We start from the raw sequence: 22,215 nt of genomic DNA, 5'->3' as shown, positions 1-22,215 counted from the left end.
TTTTTATATTATTTTTGCTTTCCTTCACTTTAATTCTTTAATTAAACAATTAATCACTTTAATTCTTAGTAGTTATTCACATCCTCCTGTGAAATATGTAGATCTGCCCCTTCCCTGATAACAAGTGTTTTAAGGAAAAGAGAAGAACCTAAAGATAATGAGAGCCAGGGATTGGGGAGAAAAGCAAGAAATAGAAACAGAAAGGGAAGGGGGGAAGGGCCCAAGAAGACAGGAGAGGTATATCCCAGAAGCCTCTGCAGTCTGCCTCAGTCCTCATTGCCCCAGGCTTCAGAAGCATGATAAACACTCAAAGGCAGTGTGTTCAATACACAAGACATTTCAATGGCTCCCCACTGGGCTCCCATCATTGCTTGGTGTGTAGTCTAGGCTCTCCAGAGAAACAGAATGAATAGGCCAGAGAGAAGTAGATAGATTTACTATAACAAATTGGCTTGCATGATTATGGGGCCTGAGAATTCGCATCCACAGCCAATGAGCTGGACACTCAGGAGACACAATGGTATCTGTGTTCCAGTCCAAGGCTGAGGGCCTGAGACCCAAGACAGTCGATGATGTAAGTTCCATTCTGAGTCCAGGTGTGAAGGTGGGAAAAGACCGATGTCCTAGATCAAAGACAAGCAGAGAGAGAGAGAATTCTTTCTTACTCAGCTTTTTATTCAATTCAGGGCCTCAGTGGGCTGAGGCCCATTCATATGGAGAAGGGCGAGCTGCTTAACTCAGTCTACGGATTCTAATGTTAATCTCATCCAGAAATATCCTCACAGACACACCCCAAAGTAATATTCAACCAAATATTTGGGCATCCCATGGCCCAGGCAAGTTGACACATAAAATTAACCATCCCATTTGGCAACAGCCCCTGTCGGCACACCACTTTTTGGTTGTGCCCAGGCTGTTCTCACCTTAGACAGTAGAGGCTAAGAGCAGAAACAGCCTTTCCTAGCATCCTACCCCCAGTGTCTGACACATAGCAGGTGCTCCATAAATATTTGGTGACCCAGGAATCATTGAGTGATCCCCTTCTTAGAGAAGGGGCAAGCTTTGCTTTTCACTTGGAGCTGACCAAAACCACTCTCACTTCTTGTCTAAGTTTGAGAACAGGCTGTTACCAATTGGTATCTTTTACGTTCTCTTCAGGTTTCAGAAATCTTTGTTTGTAAAATCCCAGCCTTGCCTGTTGTCACCACAGATACCCAGAAACTGTCAAAGTCCCACAGGACCCCTTAGGGAAAGCCAGGAATACTGTGCAATTAGTGTAATCCATAAGCAGCCAGCGACAGCACCACGGGCCCTTCCAGGGGAGAATGAAAAGCCTGATTCAGTGGAGACTGTCATAGCCCATGAGCCTGCTGAGCTACAGGAGAATTGTTCTAATGCTGTGAGACAGGTTTCTAGAACAATTTGGAAAAGGGTGAAGAGAACCATCTTCACTTCATCTTACTTGCTGCAAGTCTCTGCTATTCAGGAAATGCAAGAAAGAGAAATCTACCTTTTGGGTTTCTGTGTCTTAGTTTTGCTTGTGGAAAACAGTGATAGTGGACCCAAAGACTCACAAAAGTATGGGAGCCCGTCAATCCCCAACACCTCAGGCAGGATGCCGGGCTCAAGGAAAACCAAACCCCCAGCGAGTCACAACTACTGGCTGCTCACGGAAGTGGCACAGGGTAGTAGTAAAGACTTAACCCCTAAATCAGAACTGCCCTCTAATCAAGAGTCTATCATTTGCTGGTTTGGACCATTACAGTGGTGACACCAAAAGGTAGCTTAGAGGGGCTTTAACCACCCATGATCTCCATCGGATTTCAAGCTATTCCAAACAAAGGCAACAACCATCGTTGTAATGAACAGTTGAAATATACTTGATCTTATGTGACTATAACCATGTAAGAAAATGTAGGGTTTTTTTTATACATGAGCCAAGTTAATGCACTGTGCATTTTACACAAACACAGCTTCAAGACAAATCCCCTATCAGTCCCCCCGACATCCCAAACCAGGTCACTACCCTAAGCCAAATTCTGGAGCCAACAGCAGCAAAGCATTTGCTTTCTGTAAGACTCAGTTTCTTCCTCTGTTAAAATAGTAAAAGTTGATATAGCTATTGAGTACTTTCTGTTTTCCAGGCTGAGCTAGGTATTTTTGTGAACTTTCTTATTTAATCCTTACAACAACAGTACAAAGTCAGGCCTTTCCTCTCTGTGCCTCAGTTTCTCAGGTTGTAAGATAGAAATATAATGCCTACTTCTTGGGGGTAGAGTAAAAGGTAAAAAGTTACTTGTTCATCTCAGTTAATCTGCCTCATAAAATACTCCATTCCCATATTACTGTAATTTCATTCTGGGTTCTGTGCTAACTGGTCATCTCCCAGCAATGATGTCAAGAGTCAAAGTTTATTCCATTCTCCATATCTGGGTGGTGGCTACCTTTGGACTCCCAATCTGGCACCCTTTGCTCCCTTCTCAGTGGCTTCTTCTCAGGAATACTTCCCTCTTGAGCAACTTTCTTCTCAGACAGACTCTTCCTCACTGAATTGCTGCAAACTTAATCAATTATTGGGAAAAAATCGTATAATATTGTCCCTGATATCTCAAAGTAAATCATTATACTCCATGACTCTGTAGCTTTCTCTCTACCTATTTCATCCCTGTCTTCAGCAAGTACTCTCCTTTCCTTTTGCTAACTCCTTTCATTAATCCTTTTATTAAAGTTATTTTATTTTATTTTATTATTTTATTTTATTTTATTTTATTTTATTTTATTTTATTTTATTTTATTTTATTTGAGAGAGACAGAGACAGTCCGAGTGGGAGAGGGGAAGAGTGAGAGGGAGAGAGAGAATATCAAGCAGCCTCCATGCCGCTAGCACAGAGCCAGATGCAGGGTTCAAACTCACAAAACTGTGAGATCATGACCTGAGCTGAAACCAAGAGTCAGACACTTAACCAACTAGGCCACCCAGGTGCCCTTCCTATCATTAATCTTAATGTTTGCCCAGTTCCTCCTAGAGATTTCACATGTTATCTGATGCCAGAGTTGGATTGGAGAAGTCAGCCTCCCAAAGGCTCAAATGTTGTTGTTTTTTTTTTTAGAAAATGGCATTACACCTACCTTGTAGGTCAGTAGGAGAATTTTAAAAGATATTACACATGTTCCTATTCTGTGCATTTTTAATATATCAGAGGTGCTCAATAAATGGAACTTTTCTTCCACCCTTATCAGGCCTGTCCCAGAAAACCCCAAAAGGACATGTGTGGAAAAAATCTAGCTCTGGTGTGCCGGCCCTGATTTGAGAAGGCCCAGAGCCAGCACAACAAAGACTTTCAAGGCCCAGTACCTGAGTCCTGGCAGTGTGGCCTCACCCAGTAGTATAAGTGATTGTTGGAATCTGATGTAGTTAGAGACATAAAAGACAATCATCTCACATCTCTAGATCTTTCTACCTGGCAGATACTCTGAGACCACCAAATATGACTATGCAGTACATAGCCAGGCACAGCTGCGCACTGGGGGCCTGGGCATCTCTGTGCCCTGCTCCCCCAGCCTGGTCTAACCCATCTCCTGTCTCCATCTCTTCATTCTTCCCATTCTTCTTCCTCTTGCCATCCTTTCCTGTAAATGGAGATTGTATTAATACCATGAGGTTGTTAAGTACATCAAAGTACATGTGTCTAAAAATGCCTTGTTAACTGTAAAGTGCTATACAGAATTTATGTTTCCTTGTTTTACTTTTCAGTACAGGAACTAGCCTGTATGTTTCACATACCATCAGTTAAAGTGCTGGTTTTAGTTGGGGCTGGGAGGTTGTTTGTTTAGTTTTAGGGTCTTTGGCTTTTTGTTTTCTTGTTTTTGGGTTCTGGTTTCTGTGCACATTCCGGTTCCTAAGGGAATTGGTGGTATTTTAAAAACCTAGCTGGCCTCCCAGTGTGGCTGAGATAGAGACATGATTCTCTGGAGAAATAATTCACACTGTGCAGCTTGCTACATAGATTTGCTCAGGTGAGAAGTGGTTCAACTACAAACTCACACCTGGCACTCGGAGTGTCTGTCCTTGTGACTTTTGATTTGGGGATTGGATCAGAAACCACAATATGATTCCTTTGTCCTAACATAAAGACTTGCCCCTCCAAATTGGCAAGTTCACAGACTTCTAACTGAATGTCAAATGCAGCGGCTCTAGAGGACCCTTTAAGGTGCCCCATGATGAGGGAGCATGAGGCAGGCTGAGGGGTAAAGCACAAGCTAGCACCCCCCCCCCCACTCCAGGTGGGATCTGTGTGATATTTCTTGGACACTCCCAGCTACCCAAGAACAAAGGAGAGGGGTTTAAGTGCTTCCCATGGTAATGTGGGAAACTAAGGCAAATGAAAAATTAAATTCTCTTACTGCCTATAGCCCATTGACAAGTCACTGAAACCAGCAGAGTGACCTCCCTCTGAGGATCTCAGCTGCCTTGATGATGACACTTTGCTAGGGGCAAAAGAGAACCTTAGCTTAACATTATCCCAACCTCAAGGATCCTGTAAGTCAACTTCCTTTATCTCAGCTGCCCCAAGATATATGCTGGCGGTCATACTCCAAGCTCATGACCCCATGATATACATCTAAAGAGTCTCATAACTGAGGTTTTATTAAATGGTAATAAATGGCATTTTCCTAGCAACAACTAGCCCCTCAAGGTCCTGGAAACCTTGCTTCCAAAATTCTTTACAGATTTACTCTATCACTGACCACCTCCCAACTTGAGGGTATATGATGAGTTACCCATCACGACCCCAGTGCGGCTCTTACTGCCCATGGGTCCTGTCCCCATGCTTTAATAAAATCACCTTTTTACACCAACGACGTCTTCAAGAATTCTTTCTTGGTCGTTGGCTCCAGACCACCCCACTATCATCCCAAACTTTCATCACCCCACAGGACCCTGCTGGGGACTCGGTAACAATGCTTTGCTTCCCAGCCTGAGTTCTGAACCTATTGAGAAATAATAGAAAAGACCAAGTCGTTGGAGACCAAAATGTCTCATTTATTACTGATAAAGCTTAGGTTGGAAGATCTGACTTGTATCTATTGGCAAATGGAACCTTAGCTCCAGGCTGGACCCTTTCAAGGCAGTGCTGGAGCAGAGGGAGCCTCTCCCAGCAGGGTGGGGGCAGAGCCTGCCGAGAGTTGCTGAGCAGAGCATGTGCTCACAGCAGAGGAGCCTGCTTCCTAGAGGAAAAAGTGAGGCACTGAGCCGAGCTTCCATTTTCTTCCCAAATTCACCAAGTAGAAGGAACCCTGCCATAGACTAATTCTAGTCAAGGACTACTCTTTTCTTTCAAAGTCTTCTTGAGGCAAATGCTTGTAGAATGACAATTTCCTTCAAGAGGTTACCTTGATCTATTCTATTCTGTTCTATTCTGCCACAGTATTTAACCCATCTCCATTCCATGCTCTTTCTGGTGTTTACCACAAACCCCCATTGTGTTCTGGCATTCACACCTCCCTCCACTGCAGTCACTTCTTCCGTTTACCTAACACCCAACACCCACTCACTACCAGCTGTAGTCTGAAGGCACGCATGACATAGTGGCTTGAGTTAGCATTTCCTCTTAAACCGTTTAAATGATACGACCTGTCTGTCTTTTGTCCTCACATAGGCAGGTTCTGTCAGTGGTTTCCATGTTTTTGGACTCCAATGTCAGTAGTGTTACATGAGCCTACAACAACAATAAATGGAAAACCTAATCATTGTGGTTTTTCGCCTAAGTTTGTTCCATTTAAATGAGTCATACCATTAAGTAAATACACAGTTTCCTTTAAACCCTTAATCAGTTACACAAGTACCAAAGAGTTCACTCTGACCCTGTGTTGTGTGAAGGCTTTTTTTCCTTGTTCTGTAAAACTTTCATTCTTGGATTACACATTTTCAGGGACGACTGCCAATTCCTTCCTTTCCCCTCTGTCCTTCTCTGATCATTGTATGTGTATATTTTCATGTCAGCATCCTGGTCCTGCAAATAAAAGCCACCTTTCCGGTTTTTTCAGCAAACTGAATCAATTCCAATTTTCTGCTGGGCTTCCCCATTAGTGTTTGGTGTGGGTGCTTTGCTGGATTGTTCCAATAAGCTTCCCACTCTGTTTCAAAGGCATCTAAGGTAAAGACCAATACGCTGGAAAGGAACTGAAATTTCTGAGTTTCAGAGGCTGGTCTTCTCCTGTGGGCCCCAGCAGCTGGGCAGGTGTCTAAAGGGACTTGGCAGGTAGTTGCACTCTCCCCTGTGTTCCCATTATCTTCCCAACAACACTTTATACTTCCTTCTGCTATGTACACACCATCTGTATTTTCGTGACTTACTCCACTTTCTCCTTACCTACTCAGGAAATCTGCCAAAGCAAAACTCTGTCCTATCCTTTGGGTCTGTTCCAGCTAGCTCCTGACTCCTAGTGGGAGCTCAGTTACTATTTGAGGAAAAGGGAAAGAAAAAGAAAGAAGTGAGGAGCTCAGGAGGGGACCCATGCATATGCTAGTACCCCTTTCCAAAAAGCTGTCTCCACACATTTTCTCCACATGTCTCCACACATGGCCAGCTCCTTCCTTTCTATCACTCCCATGTCCGTTCAATCTCACCCCCTCAGAGTGACCGCACCCTTCCTGAAGGAGCCACCAAATAGGCACACATGGACACATACACACAGTTACCTTCTGTCTTCCTTCCCTGATTTATCCACTTTTGGCTCTTCACTATCAGAAATTATTTTAGCTGTACGTTTAGTTGTTGTCTGTCTCCCTCCACTATGATGTGAGCTCCAGGAAGTACCTTAGCTACAGTATCTAAAATAATGCCTGGCATGTGGTAAGTGCCTAAAGAGTTCCAATTAAATGAATAAATAGAGAAAGAGAGGGAGGGAGGAAGGGAATGTCTCCCCTCCCCCTTACCCGATTCAATCAACTTTCCAATATAGAGCAGTGGGAACCTCCACGGAGAAAAAGGAAACTGTTCTTCTGCCCTTTGCTTATCTTCCCCCTGGCTCTTCAATGTAGACTACAGGGTCCAGAAAACCTCTTTGGTGGGAGAACGGGTGAAGGAAGTGAGAAGCGTCTCCAGCCATTTATCCTTCAAGATGCAAAGAAGAATGCAGGAAGGAATGTGGCGTCCAGAGATGCGGAGCTGTCCTGGAGACATTCCAGCCATGTGCTGCCCGTGTGCAGTAAGGACCTGCTGAGCGTCAGAAAACGGGGAACACGGTTTGCACAGACAGCCACGGGCATTTTCGGTGCGTCTCGGCACCCATGAGCAGGTGGCACACTGCAGCCTCGGAAAGGCCAGGGGCCAGAGGCTGCGATGCTGTTGCTCGTCCCACTGCGTTGTCAATCTCTCCTTCACTCCGTGCATCTGCTTCCTTCTCTCACTGCAGACCTGTGCACAGGAGCCAAATGTGGCTGCTCAGGAGCCCCACAGACCCATTTCCCAATTCCGGGAGGAGAAGCTGACAGGGCCAGCTGGAGTCAAGTGTCCACATCCCTTCTCAGCAGCTGTGGGGCAGGCTCACGTTGTACGGGTGTGGCAGCTGGAAGTGTTCAGAGACGGTGGCCTGTGGCTGAGGAATACCCCAAAAGATGCTACCAACTTTTTTTTATGTTTATTCTTTTTTTGTTTGTTTGTTTGAGAGAGTGTGAGCAGGGGAGGGGCAGAGAGAGAGAGAGAGAGAAACAGAATCCAAAGCAGGCTCCAGGCTCTGAGCTATCAGCACAGAGCTGAACGTGGGGCTCCAACTCATCAACCATGAGATTGTGACCCGAGCCAAAGTCCGAGGCTTAACTGATTGAGCCAACACCCAGGCGCCCCTCATCTTTACCTTAATCAATAGGTGGTATGCTCCAGACTGATAACATCTGAGAAGCAGTTTATTGTCGTTTCTTTTCAAATGTCCAGATATTTTCCATTTGTTTTCTCTGTCATTAACCCATCATCATCTAGCACTGGAAGCATAAAATATAAAAGGTCACCCTATGAAATGTGTGCTGGGTCACTAGGGCATTAAGCACTTGTTTCCAGTGTTAGTGGATCTAAAGCAGCAATCATAAGTCAATGACAGAGAAATATTTACTGACCGAACATAGCCTAAAGAAGCCACATGTGACAGAAATCCTGTGGGCAACTTTCCACCTTCCTCTTTCATTGATTCTGGGGCCTGAGAAAACAACTCCTGGAATGTACCCACTGAGTGCAACTACCTCAACAGAGTAAGATAGTGTATCCTGAATGCATCCAAAACACATTTTTCCATGGGCAATTATGAGGCCAGCTCACAGAGCCTTATACGTCCTCTTTCACTATTTCTGACTCATTCAAATGGTTTTCTGGCTATTTAGCCCAGGGGTACGTGATACAAGATGACCCTAGGTGAAATCATACCTTGGGTGTTTTGAATACTTGATATTGTGTGTGTGTGTGTGTGTGTGTGTGTGTGTGTGTATTTTGTTTGTTTTGTTTTGTTTTTTGAGAGAGAGAGAGTGAGTGCAAGCAGGGGAGGGGCAGAAAGAGAGGGAGAGAGAGAGAGAGAGAGAGAGAGAGAGAGAATCCCAAGCAGTCTCCATGCTGTCAGCTCAGAGTCCAACTCAGGGCTCCATCCCATGAACTGTGAGATCATGACTTGAGCTGAAATCAAAGAGTCAGACACTTAACGGACTGAGACACCCAGGAGCTCCACTTGTTGTTAGTTTTCAATTGATTGACCTTTGAGCAAATTGTTCCTTTGTTGTGGAAAGTCTATTCAATAGACTGGGGTTGTGGGGAAGGTAAAACATGTTGGCTTCAAGGAGAGAAATTGCTGTGCACGTTAATGTAAGATTTGTCATAACTTGGCAGAAACATATCTCCAAAAATGATGATTCCTTTGGAGAATGTTCCTGCCCTAAGTGTAATGCAGTTATGTGTCCACCACTGTCCTGGCTTGTGGAGAGGTTCGGGGCCAGTTCTGTCTGGTTCCATGCTAGTATGCACCCAGGTACTGCTCCGTGAAGATCCCTCTAGGTGACCAAGACTTCGATCCTGGAGCTTTTAAGTGTCCTGGGCTATTGGAAATGGGGCTTCCCACATAGTATGAGGGAACAGCTGAAGGAAATCCTGGGGCACAGGTGGTCACTTTCAGACCTAGCTAATCACAGTAATTCAAGCCAATGATCATTCCTCACCACAGGTGAACAGGACATCTAATCTAGGTGCTCAGGTCAGGTGGAAGTCTCCAGGGGTGTGAGCTGATGAGCTGGGAACCATGTTCCAGTGGAGTACAGGTATCTCTCTGTCCTTGAGGTCCTTCCTCTCCCCCATCTCCCAGCCTATGGAATCTTTAGTATGGGGACAGAGCTCTATTTGCAATTATGCAGCTATGCATCCGGCTCTTTCTGTCTCACACCTGTACCAGGGACTTTTGAACTTAAACATTACTAATTCACCTCCTTTATTCTCTGCCTCAAGAGTAACATCCTTCCTCTAAAGCACTGGATGACTCATATCTAGTTTTCTGGGCTGGAAGGAAGATCCTCAGGGTGCAAGAAAAAATGAGAGAGGGCAGAGTTGGAAGGATTGTGAGGGTTGAGGGGTGGTGAGAACACGAAAATAATTCCTTAAAATGTTCCCCTCTTCCATATGGGTTAGGCATTGTGCCCATACCATAATGCTTGTTACTATGGAGTTTTGTGTTCTTGTTCATATGATTTCCTGCAGGGTTACAGGACAGATAAGTGGACCTGACCCTGAGGAGAAAACAGGGAAAGTGGCTGGATTTGGCTTGGGGCAGCACAACTGGGGCTGAACCGTGGCTGTCCTGCTGCAGAGTTGACTAAGGGGCCAGATCTTGGGGAATGTACTGATATTAGGCTTTATCTCCTTGTGCTTTTTGAAGACCATAATGCCAGGCCTCACCTCCAGCAGTGAAGGTATGTTTCTCCCCTGAAGGGATGTCATTTGATTATTTCTTGGGTAAGCTGACCTAGAGCTGAGTGAAGGGGACAAAAATAAGCAAATACCTTCTCCTTTTCCCGGGGGTGTATCAGGCCTAGATTCTGAGGATGAACACAGGTGAAAACCTCCTGTTTGGGGAGGTGGGGTTTGTTGGTTAGGATGGCCTTTGCTATGGGAGGTAGAAATGAGAAAGTGTACCCCCGAAATGCCTTGGCACCCACTGCACCTTACCGGCTCCCTACTTAAAAGCTTGGAAGCACACCCTGCCATGCACGTGGCAGCCGGAAGTACCAGGGAATTAACACCCCCAGGGGAGTGTCCGGCCAGTGGTGGTTTGGAGCAAGTGGATAAATATACCCAATTTCTTCAGTCCTCAGGACAATTCTGAGGCATGTTCTATACCAGCACTGTCCAGCAGAAATGTAATGTAAATCACATGTGTCATTTTACATTTTCTTGTAGCCACATTAAAAAAAAGTGAAATGAGAGGCACCTTGGTGGCTCAGTCAGCTAAGTGTCTGACTCTTGATTTCAGCTCAGATCATGAACACACGGTTCAAGGGATCTAGCCCCAAGTTGGGTTCTGCACTGACAGCACAGAGTCTGCTTGGGACTCCCTCTCTCTCTCTTTTTCTGTCTCTCTCTCTTCCTCTCCCTCTCTCCTCACCTCTCTCCCCCTCCCCTGCTCATGCTGTCTCTTTCTCTCAAAATAAATAAATAAACATGAAAAAAAAAATTAAAACACGGAAAATGATATAGGTGAAATTAGTTTAATAGTGTATTTTGTTTAACCCATATATCTAAAATATTATCATGTCAATATATAATCAATATAAAATTATCAAAGAGATATTTTACATTTTTGGTAGGTTAAAAATCCAGTGTGTATTTTAGAGCACATCTCAGTTCTGATTAGGCATATTTTAAATGCCCAGCAGTCACACGTGGCTAGTGATTCTCATATTGGCCAGGCCAGATCTATACTGTCTCCCAAAGGTTCCCAATGTGACTGAGCCCCAGTTGCCTACAGTGGTAATCTTCTTATGGATGCACCCTACTGAGACTTCCTTCCCTTGGCCCTTCCCTTCCCTGAATGACTTCTCCAGTCTCTTACGAATGCTGCCTGAGTTCATCTTCCAAATGAACCACTTGCGCTCATATCCGTGTCTCTGAGTCCGCTTCTGGGGACCACAACCTAAGACGTGATGGATCTAAGCCTACAGGCTCTAAACGTTAGCTACATTCCATATTAGTTATTAAGTTGTCCTCAATTTTGAACTTTCCTTCTGTTATTTTTTTTTTAATTTTTTTAATGTTTATTTTTTGGAGGGAGATAGAGCCGAGCGGGGGAGGGGCAGAGAGGCCGAGACACAGAATCCAAAGCAGGATTCAGGCTCCGAACTCTCAGCACAGAGCCTGATGCGGGGCGTGAATCCATGAACCACGAGATCATGACCTGCGGCGAGGTCGGACGTTTAACCGACGGAGCCACCCAGGTGCCCCTCCTTCTGTTATTTTTACATGCAATAAATACTTGCTAAAAGTTATAGCAAGGTGTGTTCTGTGCTGTGACAACCTGGGGGGAAGGGTCTGCTGTTCCTGAGCCTGAAGAGCAAAAGACAGAACAGTGTCCCCTCCCCTGAGGCCAAAGTGGTGGTAGCAGTGTCAGTACCCATGGGGATAGCTATGCCCAACAGAGGGGCAATTTCACGCAGGTCACCAGCAGCAATGTAGCCAAGTGACAAGGAGGCTGGCATGGAAGAATACAAGGGACTCATTTGCTTTCACACAAGATGGTGCTGGGGACTCTCAGAGAGGCCAGAAGACAGTTTCTAGCCACCAAACCAAGGGAAGGGTGTCCCAGCTACCACAATTTTATATTTAAAAGGAAATTTACATTTTTATAGGCATGGGTGGTAAAGTCTGGACACCTGAGTGCCTTGTTAGTTAAGTCTCAATTTGCTGGCTCAATCAGGATGACTTCAGAGAATCCTCCATCCATGCCTCTGAAAGTAACGAAGAAAAACAGGTTGAGATGCAGACAGACTCCAGCACTGGTTATAAATTCTGCTAGAAGAGGTGCTTCCTTCTAGAAGAGGTGCATTCTTCTAGGAGTCGGAGCATGACTTATGATGTCAAATAATACTAGACACATAAAACAGCCCTATCAGGGTATGGAGCAAAGATGAGAGAGCAATTTTATGTCAGCAAGCACTGAAGTATCCCTAGAAGAAACCTGACCCCAAAATGTCCACATATATTAACAAAACCTATTGTTTTGTATTTACCTAATGAAAACAGAAAATTCCTTCCTGCTTATTTGTACTCCATCTCCGATTCTCTTAGGCAGAATGGAACTAGCTGGGCATATTTCCAGGCATATTTTTTTCTGAAGCCATCATCTTCACCAAATACAGGCCAATACATTTTAACTTTGGTGAGCCAGACATGAGAAATGACCAAAATATCTTACAGAAGACTAGTCTAAACTTGCAGCTTTATATCCTTACGTCCTAAAACCATGTGCTTTCACTATCTTTTCCAAAAAATGAATTTAAAATGACAATGGTAACATTTTTGTGGCTTCCACAATACACTCTATTCCATTACTCTCTCTAAGGTCACAAATGAGCTCCTGTTCCAATACCTAACCAGGGATTCTCGTTCTACTTGAATTTTTTCTGCAGCATTCAACATATTGAACAACATTTTCTTTGTTTATTCCATTTCGACAGATATTTATTATCACTTACTATAAACCAAGCACTGTTATAAGCACCTTAGATATATCAGAAAGTAAGACGAAGACCTATGCCCTTCTGGAGCTCACACTGTAGTATGGGGAGACATCAATGAACCATAAGCCTCCGTTACTGATAGTTTTTAGAAGTTGGACACCAAAATACCCTTTCTGAACAAGCAAGGAGAGGTCGTAGGCTTTGGAGGCTGGAGAATATGAGTCAGAGGCTGGAAGATGACAGAAAGCTGTGGGGCAATGCGTGATTTTCACCTAAAGTATCCCCAGTTAGTAAATTCCTAAGCATCACGAGATGCCAAGTGTAACTGAATTTCTTATGGACAACAGAGCTGGGGTATTGCTTACATCTGGACCTGGCGGTTCCGCTGATTCCCTCAAATCCACACCCTCTCTCCCACCCCTGGTACCACTTTGTGAGTTTGGGGCCTCAACCTTCAAGCTGCTTTCCTCCCAAGCTCTAGTCTTACTCATCTCTATCCTGGCCCCCATAGTGCTTCCTGAGGGATCGTTCCCTAAAATACAAATCCTGTCACTGCCTTTCTCCTGAATCAGGCCTCCCAAAATTGATAATATGCTTGCCAAAGATCCTTTGGTAAAATATACACTGAGGGACACAGGTTTATTGGTCAATAGAATCGTACTTGCGAAAAGCACAATGGAGTAATTCTTTCTCCCAAAGCAAGAGTGAAATGCTCTTTCCATTTAGAAAGGGTCGACACACTTTTCACTGCTGTAGGAATTATCTCAGAACAGCAATAATTCTGAGAAACTGTGGATGGTTGACAGAGCTAAGCTAATCTTGACAGCAACCCAGATAATCACAAGTGGTTGTTTGGGGGTTTTGAGAGTTAGCACCAAGCAGTTTAAAGCATGTGAAGCTGGTTCATTGCCCATTCGCTGAGAAGCTGCAGGTTACTCCTCACATCCAACAGCTTGACGTGACTGAGAGCTGAGTAGGTGTGCAATGCCCAATCAGAAACACAGGATCAAGTTTTGCGTCTGCTCTGAAGGTGGGTCCAGAGGGTATGGGTGCTGCCGAGAGAGAACCAGCACCTAGAAAGGCAGCCTGTGGGCTGAGTTTCCTCAAGGCAGCATAGTTGGGGGAGAAACCATATTGTGGCTGAGGGGAATCAAGGTCATCATCAAGCAGATGCTGACAAGCATCAGATCTGAAGGATGACTTAATAATGACAGTATGTCTCAATAACAAAAGTGATCATTGCTAATATTTACTGCCCATTTGGTATACAGAAACTAAGCACTTGGGGCGCCTGGGTGGCTCAGTTGGTCTAGTGTCAGTCTCTTGATAGCGGCTCAGGTCATGATCTCATGATCCGTGGGTTCGAACCCCACATTGGGCTCTGCACTGACAGTGTGGAGCCTGTTTGGGATTCTCTCTTTCTCTCTCTCAAAATAAATAAATAGAGCTTAAAAAAAAGAAACTAAGCACTTTTACATGCATTCAATCTATGAGATAAGATGTTGCTCTTTCTTATCCTTTATATGTTAGTATTTCCCAACATTCCACCTCTATTCCTCCTCTCTTTACATATTTAAACTTTTCTACTGGGTGGATGAGAAACTTTGGGCCTATAGCAGTTAGGAAACTTGCCTGAACTTGAACAGTAAGTGGTAAAGGGATGACTCAAGGCCAAGTGAAGTAAGGCTGAAAATCAGACAGTGAGGTGTGAGTCAGAGACCACAAGATGGAGGTCAGAATGGAGGACAGACAAAGGATGGGTTGAGGCAAGTAGGTTAGAGCTAAGGTCAGGAAGTTCCAGAACACGGAATTCTCCTTTAGCCGTGTCTTGGTGTGCCATCGAAATGAGAATGACTGCTGAGGGGAACTTTGCAGGACTGGATGGGGATAATGGAAAAAGTTTGCCGACGTGGAGAAGAATGATTATTTTATTTTGCTTTCATTTATTCTGTGGTGGTAAGAACACTTAACATGGCATCGACCCTCCTAACAAAATTTTAGGTGTATGATACAGTATTGTTAACTATAGGCACAGGGTTGTAGAGCAAATCTCTAGAACATAATCATCTTGCATAACTGAAGTTTATATGATTGAAGAGCTGTTAGCCAGTCATTCCACATGTATTTATTGAACACCTCCTGTCTTAGTCCACTCAGGCCGCTATAACAAATTACTACTGACTGGGTGGCTTATAAACAACAGAAATTTATTTCTCACAGTTCTACAAGGTGTGTGACTGAGATCAGGCTGCCAACACGTCCAGTTCTGGCGAGAGCAGACTGCTGACTTCTCACTACATCTTTACTTGGCAGAAAGAGCAAGGGAGATCTCTGTGGGGTCTCTTTTACAAAGGCACTAATCCCATTCTTGGGGGCTCCACCCTCATGACCTAATCACCACCCACAGACCCCACCTCCTAGCACTCACATTGAGGGCTAGGATTTCAACACATGAGTTTTGGGGAGACATGTTCATTTAATAACACCTACTATCTACCAGGCACTGTTATGGAAGCAGCATTGAAAAAGTAGATAAAATGTTGGCCTTATTGAAGCTACACTTTAGCTGAATAACAATAAATACTAATCAATAAAAATAGTAGATCTGATATGGTGTGCTATCACAGACAGTCCTTTCTAAGGAAAAACCCCACTGGAACTGGATTTTCAAAATTAGGGGAGGGTGGCTTAGTCGGTTAAGCGACTAACTTCAGCTCAGGTCATGATCTCATAGTTCATGACCTTGAGCTCCGCATTGGGTTCCATACTGAAAGCATAGAGCCTGCTTCAGATCCTCTGTCTCCCTCTCTCTCTGTCCTCTCCCCCACTTGTTCTCTCTCTCAAAAATAAACATTAAAAAAATAAAATAACATACAAATTAGGGGAAAGATAAAGAAAAAAATAACTTCCTATCCTGCAGGCCAGCCCCCTACCTCTGTTTAGCAAAGATTCTCAAGGTTCAAGTGGCTCTGGCAGTAGGAACATCGTCTCCCAGAGGCTTAGAGTTGATAGCACTGTCAAAATCACTTAGGCAAACCACCTTGCCTTCCAGTTTGTGAATTCCCTCATAGAAAAAGTTATCTGGGGTATGTATGCTTGAATACCTTCCCAGAAAGAAAACTTAGTATTTCTCAACTCAGTCCACTCCAGAGAAGTTCAGTTTGGATCTGGATCCCTGTTTTTCAAATGATGCTCTGGGAAGCCCTGGGCATCATTCCACTCTGGGCACTCATATGCTATGCCTTCACTAACCCTTCCCAAATTATGCCTGCAATGGAGCCCCACCTGGAGTTTGCAAGTACCACCTTCTTTCTCCTTCTGCGACTTGTATTTAAGCCCCTTCAATGTTACCCATGGATCTTCGTGTCTCACGGATCTTCAGCAGGATCAGGCATTCTCATTTACAAGATTCCTTACATATACCCCAAGGTGCCATCTGACAGAACCACGAACCTCTGAACTCATGTGAAGCTGTTTTGTTATCATCTCTTCATTCACCAGAGGAGGGTCCATTTGTAGAAACTCACTGTAGACTAAGAAGTCTTCTTACTAGAATCCTGAGCTTCTGCTCAATAGTGTTGATGCCACCTTCTGGAGTCATGCTCCATCACTTACATCCCTAGGCCTTGAGCAGTGGACCCATTCCTTAGCCTCCTCACCTTGGCAGGATGTTCTTGTAAGGTAGCAGTTCAAGATCTATCAAAAGCTGGAGGACTCTTTTCCTGACAATCTCGGGATGCTCTCTTTCACATGTAGGGAGTTGGACAATCCCACCATAAATTTCTTAGCTTTTCTTTTTCCTGCCTCAGGCACAGAGAACAGACCTAAATGCATTATATCTTTGGCCTTGCCCCAGGGAGTGTTCTAGTATCCTAGCTCCTCTGAATCACTGCATCCTAAAGCAGTTAGCTCAGTCTGCAGCTAGCAGTTAAGAGCACTGGCCTTGTGATCAGACATGTTGAGTTGGCATCCTGATTCTGCTACTTGGTAGAGGAGTGCCTTGGGCAAGTAATATTTTCTAAGCCTCAGATTTCTCCTCTGTAAAGTGAGGGTAATAAAGCCTACCTGAAAAGATTGTTAACAGGTATTAAATTGCAACAGCAGATGTAACGTGCTTGGTTCAGAGTGGGTGCGAAATAAATCGATAGCAAATATTTCTTCCTAGGTATTTGTATGCCTGGGAGTTCTAACCTCTCCCTCAAGATCTCTCTGCTGGTACATAGGATATTGCCTCTCCTCAAATCTATTTAAGGTACTTTGTCCCATAAACATGTAAGCCTCTAATACCAAATTCCTGTTTTTCCTCCCCAAACAAATCCCGTCAGCACAAGGCAGAGGGACTAATCCCTTCCTTCAGGTTCCCTCATCAACCCCAACAATGTCCTAGTCTCAGGGTGTGCTTATGAATGTCCTCCTAGTATTTGTTTAGGCCCATGCTTACCTGCACCCTCCTGGTCTTTCTTTCCTAAACTGGGAGCCACTTCTGGGACAGACTGCTTGGAAAGTTCACAAAGTTCCTGAGCTAAACTGTCTGAATTCCACTACAGATCGTCTCGCCATTAAAACCCAGAAGTGTCTGGCTCAGAACTGGCCACTTTTTTCCTCCAACTATTTAGAGGAAATGTGTAATTCACAATCACTTGGAATAGAATTCATTGCTCAACCTGGCACCTGGTATCTGGCAGAAAGTTTTGGAATAAATCATTAAATAGCAGTTAAAGTGCCATCTACTAAAGTCCTCTTGTCCAATTTAAATATACCTCAGTCAAAAATGGTTTCTTCTTCCCTCCCTCTGCATCCCTATGATAGTTATGGGGATGTTAGTTAGTTAATGAATGCTTATTAATTGTTCTCAGGTCAGATAGCTGATAATTGACAAATTTAGAATCCAACTGTACTAAGTTGAATGATGTCTTCCCAAAATCCATGTCCATTGGAACTTTGGAATGTGACTTTATTTGAAAATAATGTCTTCACAGATGCATTCGAGTTAAGATAAGGTCATACTAGGTTAGAGTGGGCCTAAATCCAATGATTAGTGTCATTATAGGAAGAAGGAAATTTGGGGGTGCCTGAGTGGTTCAGTCAATTAAGCGTCTGACTTCAGCTCAGGTCATGATCTCAGAGTTTTGAGTTCAAGCCCTGCATCAGCTCTCTGCTGTCAGTGCAGAACCTGTTTTGGATTCTCTGTCACCCTCCCTCTGTGCCTCTCTCCCATGCGTGTGCAGTCTCTCTCTCTTTCTCACCCACTCAAAAAATAAATGAACATTAAAAATAAGATGAAGAAGGAAATTTGGAAACAAAGATACAGTAGGAAAACAGAGAAGGCCATGTAAACACGGAGGCAGAGATTAGAGTCATGTTGCCAAAGCCAGGGATTGCTGGCAACCACCAGGCACTCAGAAGAGGTGAGGAAACAGTCTTCCCTGGAGTCTTCAGGGGAAACATGGCCCTGCCAATTTTGAACTTTTAGCCTCCAGACCTGCAATAGATGAAATTTCTGTTGTTTTGGTGGGTGGTTCATTCGGTTAAGCATTTGACTTTCGGCTCAGGTCATGATCTCACCATTTGTGAGTTCAAGCCCCACTTCAGGTGAGCTTGAGCCCGGTTTCAGGGTCTGCGCTGACGGTGCAGAGACTGCATGGGATTCTCTCTCTGTCCCTCTCTCTCTGCCCCTTGCTCAGTTGTGCTCTCTCTCAAAAATAAATAAGCAAATAAATAATGTTTAATAAATTAATAAAGATAAATTTCTGTTGTTTTAAGTCACCCACTTTGTGGCAATCTGTGACAGCAGCCCTAGTCCTAGCCCTAGGACACTAATACACCAGCCTGAGTCTGTCAGTGGCTAACTCTTCATATTTAGCCACTATGACATGCTGTCCTGCGTCTGCAGCACCTAAACTGTATCCTTCATGGTACATTTCTCAGATGCCTCGTATTTCACAGTAGGAGATGGATGGTGCACCCAGAACTCAAGGTGGGGATGGAGGGGGGTGGAGAAGAGGTAAAATGATTGCAAGGTAGAGAATGGGCAGGGCTATTTCTTAGAAAGGGGCTCAAACTTGATTACAGTCTGAACCTGTGGTTTAGCAGAAAAGGGGAAATGCATACGACTATGAAGGAAGTATCATGCACTAGAAAGAAAGCCAAGACTGGAGACTGCAAGGCCTGCCATGAACCAGCTCTGTGATCAGGCACATGACATTCAGATGTGGCTGCTTTGACACAGACTATTCCACTTGGGAACATTGAGGCATGGCCTCAAAAACAAAATATTAACCTTTCAGCTTTAAAAAATTCCCAAGCTCCTCATCCATTCCCACTCAGTCCCCAATCCTCTGTCCATAACTCCTGCTTCTGACATAGCAGACACTTAACTTTTGAAGAAAGAACTGCATATGGAGGATAGAAGGAGGTTAGAGGTGTCAGAAATGAAATAATGGTCAACAGCAAGAAAAGAGATATATAGCAAGGGTCATGAAAGAAGGCTCAAGAATCAGAGATGTCACTAACATTTGGTAATCAGTAGCCGTAACAGAAGCAAATGTGGCAAAATATCAGTATTTGTCAAATCTTGGTAGTGAACACAGGTGTTTGTAGTATTTTTCTTTAAATCGTGTGGTGTGTTTTAAATGTTTTCTTTTTACAAAGAACAACAATAGAAGAGCAACCACCTCCTAATGGCTGGACCAAAATGGATGTGTCAAAGCAGCATCAATTCAAATCCCTTTACTTTGATGGGTGCTGAATCCCCACCTTTGCGAGCAGAGCTTATATAGTTGTGGCAAAACAGTTCATTCCCACACACGGCTGGATCAATACGTCGAAAAGAAGCTGTGGAAATACAAATGAAAAGACATTTCCCTGGGTTCTGTGCTCCTGCTCCTGAGAATTTATGCAAGGGAGACGATCATTCAAAAGAAAAAAGGATAGGGTGCCTGGGGTGGCTCAGTCAGTTGAGCGTCCAACTCTTGATTTCATCTCATGTCATGATCCCAGGGTCATGGGATCAAGGCCCACATTGGGCTCCATACTGAACATGGAGCCTGTGTGAGATTCTCTCTCTCTCTTTCCCTCTGCCCCTCTCCCCTGCTTGCACTACAATAAATAAATAAATAAAATAATAATAAATTTTTTTAATTTAAAAAATAAGAAAAAAGGATGGAGAATAGGTAGATGAAATCATTGGGGACAAAATTGTTAATAACAATGAAAAACTGGAAATAAAGTAACCCTGGGGGAGTGCTCACCACTGTTCCCACTCTGGTCGTGCCACCTTTATCTTCCCCTAGATCACTGTGGTAGCCTCTAGCTGTCTCTGCTTCCACCTTACACCTACAGTGTACTCTCAGCGGCCAGAGCAATCCTTTTAAAAGGAAATGAAATCACATCCCCACTTATCTTCCAAAGGTTCCCAACTCCCTCGCTGCTGCTAACCCTGTCCTGAGCCACCACCTCTGGGGCCTGGATTTCAGGGACAGTGCCCTCACTGCTCTCCCCCTTTCCATATTCATTCCTTCCCCTCAAAGCAACAGTGAAAGTGTTCCTTTTTCAAATCATAAATCGGATCATGTCACTCCTCTGCTCAGAACCCTGCAGTGGCTTCCCGTTTGACTCAGAATACACCCATATGACTCAGAGTAAAGTCAGAGTACACGTTCAGAGTAGCACACAAGGACCTCATCTCCTGCCCTGCCCCACTGAATCCTTTTCATTGGCTGTTTCCTCTACTCATAATGTTCTTTCTCCATATGTCCACATGACTCCTTCCTTTGCTTCCTTCAGGTGATAACTCAAATCTCCCCTTCTCAGTGAGATCTTCGCTAACCACCGTATTTTAAATGTTACTACTCCAGTACTGAGTGCTGACTAATGTATAGAATTGTTGAATCATTATATTCTACACCTGAAACTAATATACCACTGTATGTTAATTTTACTTGAATAAAAAAAAATTAATATTACCATTCCAGACACCATCATCTGACTTTTCTGTTTTGTATTTTCTCTTAGCATTTATCATCTTCTAACATAATAAGATAACTTTACATATCATTTTTCAAGTGTCTATCTGGCCTGCCCCAAATCCATGTATGCTAGAATTAAACTCCAGGAAAAAAAGAATTTTCATCTATTTTGTTCATAGCTATTTCCCCAGGACCTAGAACAGTATGTGGCATATAGTTGACATTCAATAAATGTTTGTGAAATGAAAGCACAAATGGTTAAGTAAATTGGGTTATACCAAGATGTGGGAAGATTAAGCAATCAGATAAAATTGTACCCTACTGTGTAACAATATAGAAAAGGACATATGATGTAACCTAACTGTTAAAAGCTTATGATGCAATGTTATGTGATCAAAACTACATTGATATGGGTTTGGCAACATTGTTCTTTTCTGGTTCTTTTGTTTCCCTTCCCTTAGAGTTTTCAAGAGATGCCTGACTAGCTGTCTCAGTGGGTGGAGTATGGGACTCTCCATCTTGGTTTGTGCGTTTCAGCCTCATGCTGGGTGTAGAGTTTACTTAAAAAAGAAAAAAAAAAAAAATGTTGGAGTTCCCAAGTTTGCCTTTGGTCCTCTTGTCATTTCTATCTACCCTCACCACTTCAAATAGCTTATTTAGCATGTCGTCCAAACCACCGTCTCGGGCCCAGGCTGTCTTCAGCTTACCCACATTATTCATTACTCATGTTGTTTCGTATACACCTCTATTGGTAGTTAGATACCATTCTGGGAATAGCTATCAGTCTGTTGCATAAAAATAAGATAACTCTTCCAGGATAAGATGACCAGAACATGTTACTAAGAACTCAATAAATGAGTAATACAAGATAGTAATAAATTTTAGAGTTCATACTGTGTGCCAAGTACCTCTAAGAACTTCACATATATAGTATCATTTAATTCTCACAGCAGCCCTGTGAGAGGTGTAAGGTAGACATGTCTTTGTTATACAGATGAGTAAATAAGGAAATAGGATTATAAAAAACAGTAACCAAAAAGTATGCAGACGTTAAATTAAGTATTAAAGCGGGGGAGGCGGATTATGAGTGTTTTTTGTCTTTCAAAAAAGTTCTTTAACATTGTAGTTAAGCTGCGTCTGTGTGTATTGTGTACGCGTATGCGCGCGAATCTGTATGCGACCAAATAAATTAACTACTTTAGTGGGCAAACACAGCAACCGGATATTGTAGGGCAGGGTCTGGGAAAAAGGGAGGAACCCAGAGGTGCAAACAGGTCGAGCCCGCCTCCACCAGTGCGCAGCCTGCCCAGGCGGGGGCGGGCGGCAGGAGGAGCAACGGGCCCCACCCACGGAAACGAGTCCTTACCGGGAGGCCAACCGGCCTCTCCTTGCAAATAGAGTGCGGGGGCTGTGGGCGGAGCCACGCCTGAAAGGATCCCGGGGCACCGATTGGCTGACGCAGAGATGGGGCGGGCTCTAAGGCTGGCCCAGCCTCGCGGAGGGGAGGGACCTGCGCGCGAATCTCCTGGAGAGGAAGGAACC

At 44.0% G+C, this 22,215-nt stretch overlaps 1 long non-coding RNA gene across 1 annotated transcript; it reads right to left on the bottom strand.

Annotated features, from left to right (window-relative positions):
• Positions 1-419: 419 nt before the first annotated feature.
• LOC122227759 lies at positions 420-22,206 on the bottom strand. Its single transcript, XR_006206213.1, has 5 exons — positions 22,040-22,206; positions 19,463-19,540; positions 11,866-11,974; positions 5,557-5,720; positions 420-623 (listed from the first exon to the last, which is right to left on the bottom strand). It is a non-coding gene; the product is annotated as an uncharacterized LOC122227759 (long non-coding RNA).
• Between the last annotated feature and the right edge of the window lie 9 nt (positions 22,207-22,215).

Source organism: Panthera leo, chromosome C1 (genome assembly GCF_018350215.1).
Source record: "Panthera leo isolate Ple1 chromosome C1, P.leo_Ple1_pat1.1, whole genome shotgun sequence".
Classification (NCBI taxonomy): domain Eukaryota; kingdom Metazoa; phylum Chordata; class Mammalia; order Carnivora; family Felidae; genus Panthera; species Panthera leo.
Note: the sequence above shows the minus strand (reverse complement) of the source record. Positions and strands in the feature narration are given on the sequence as shown.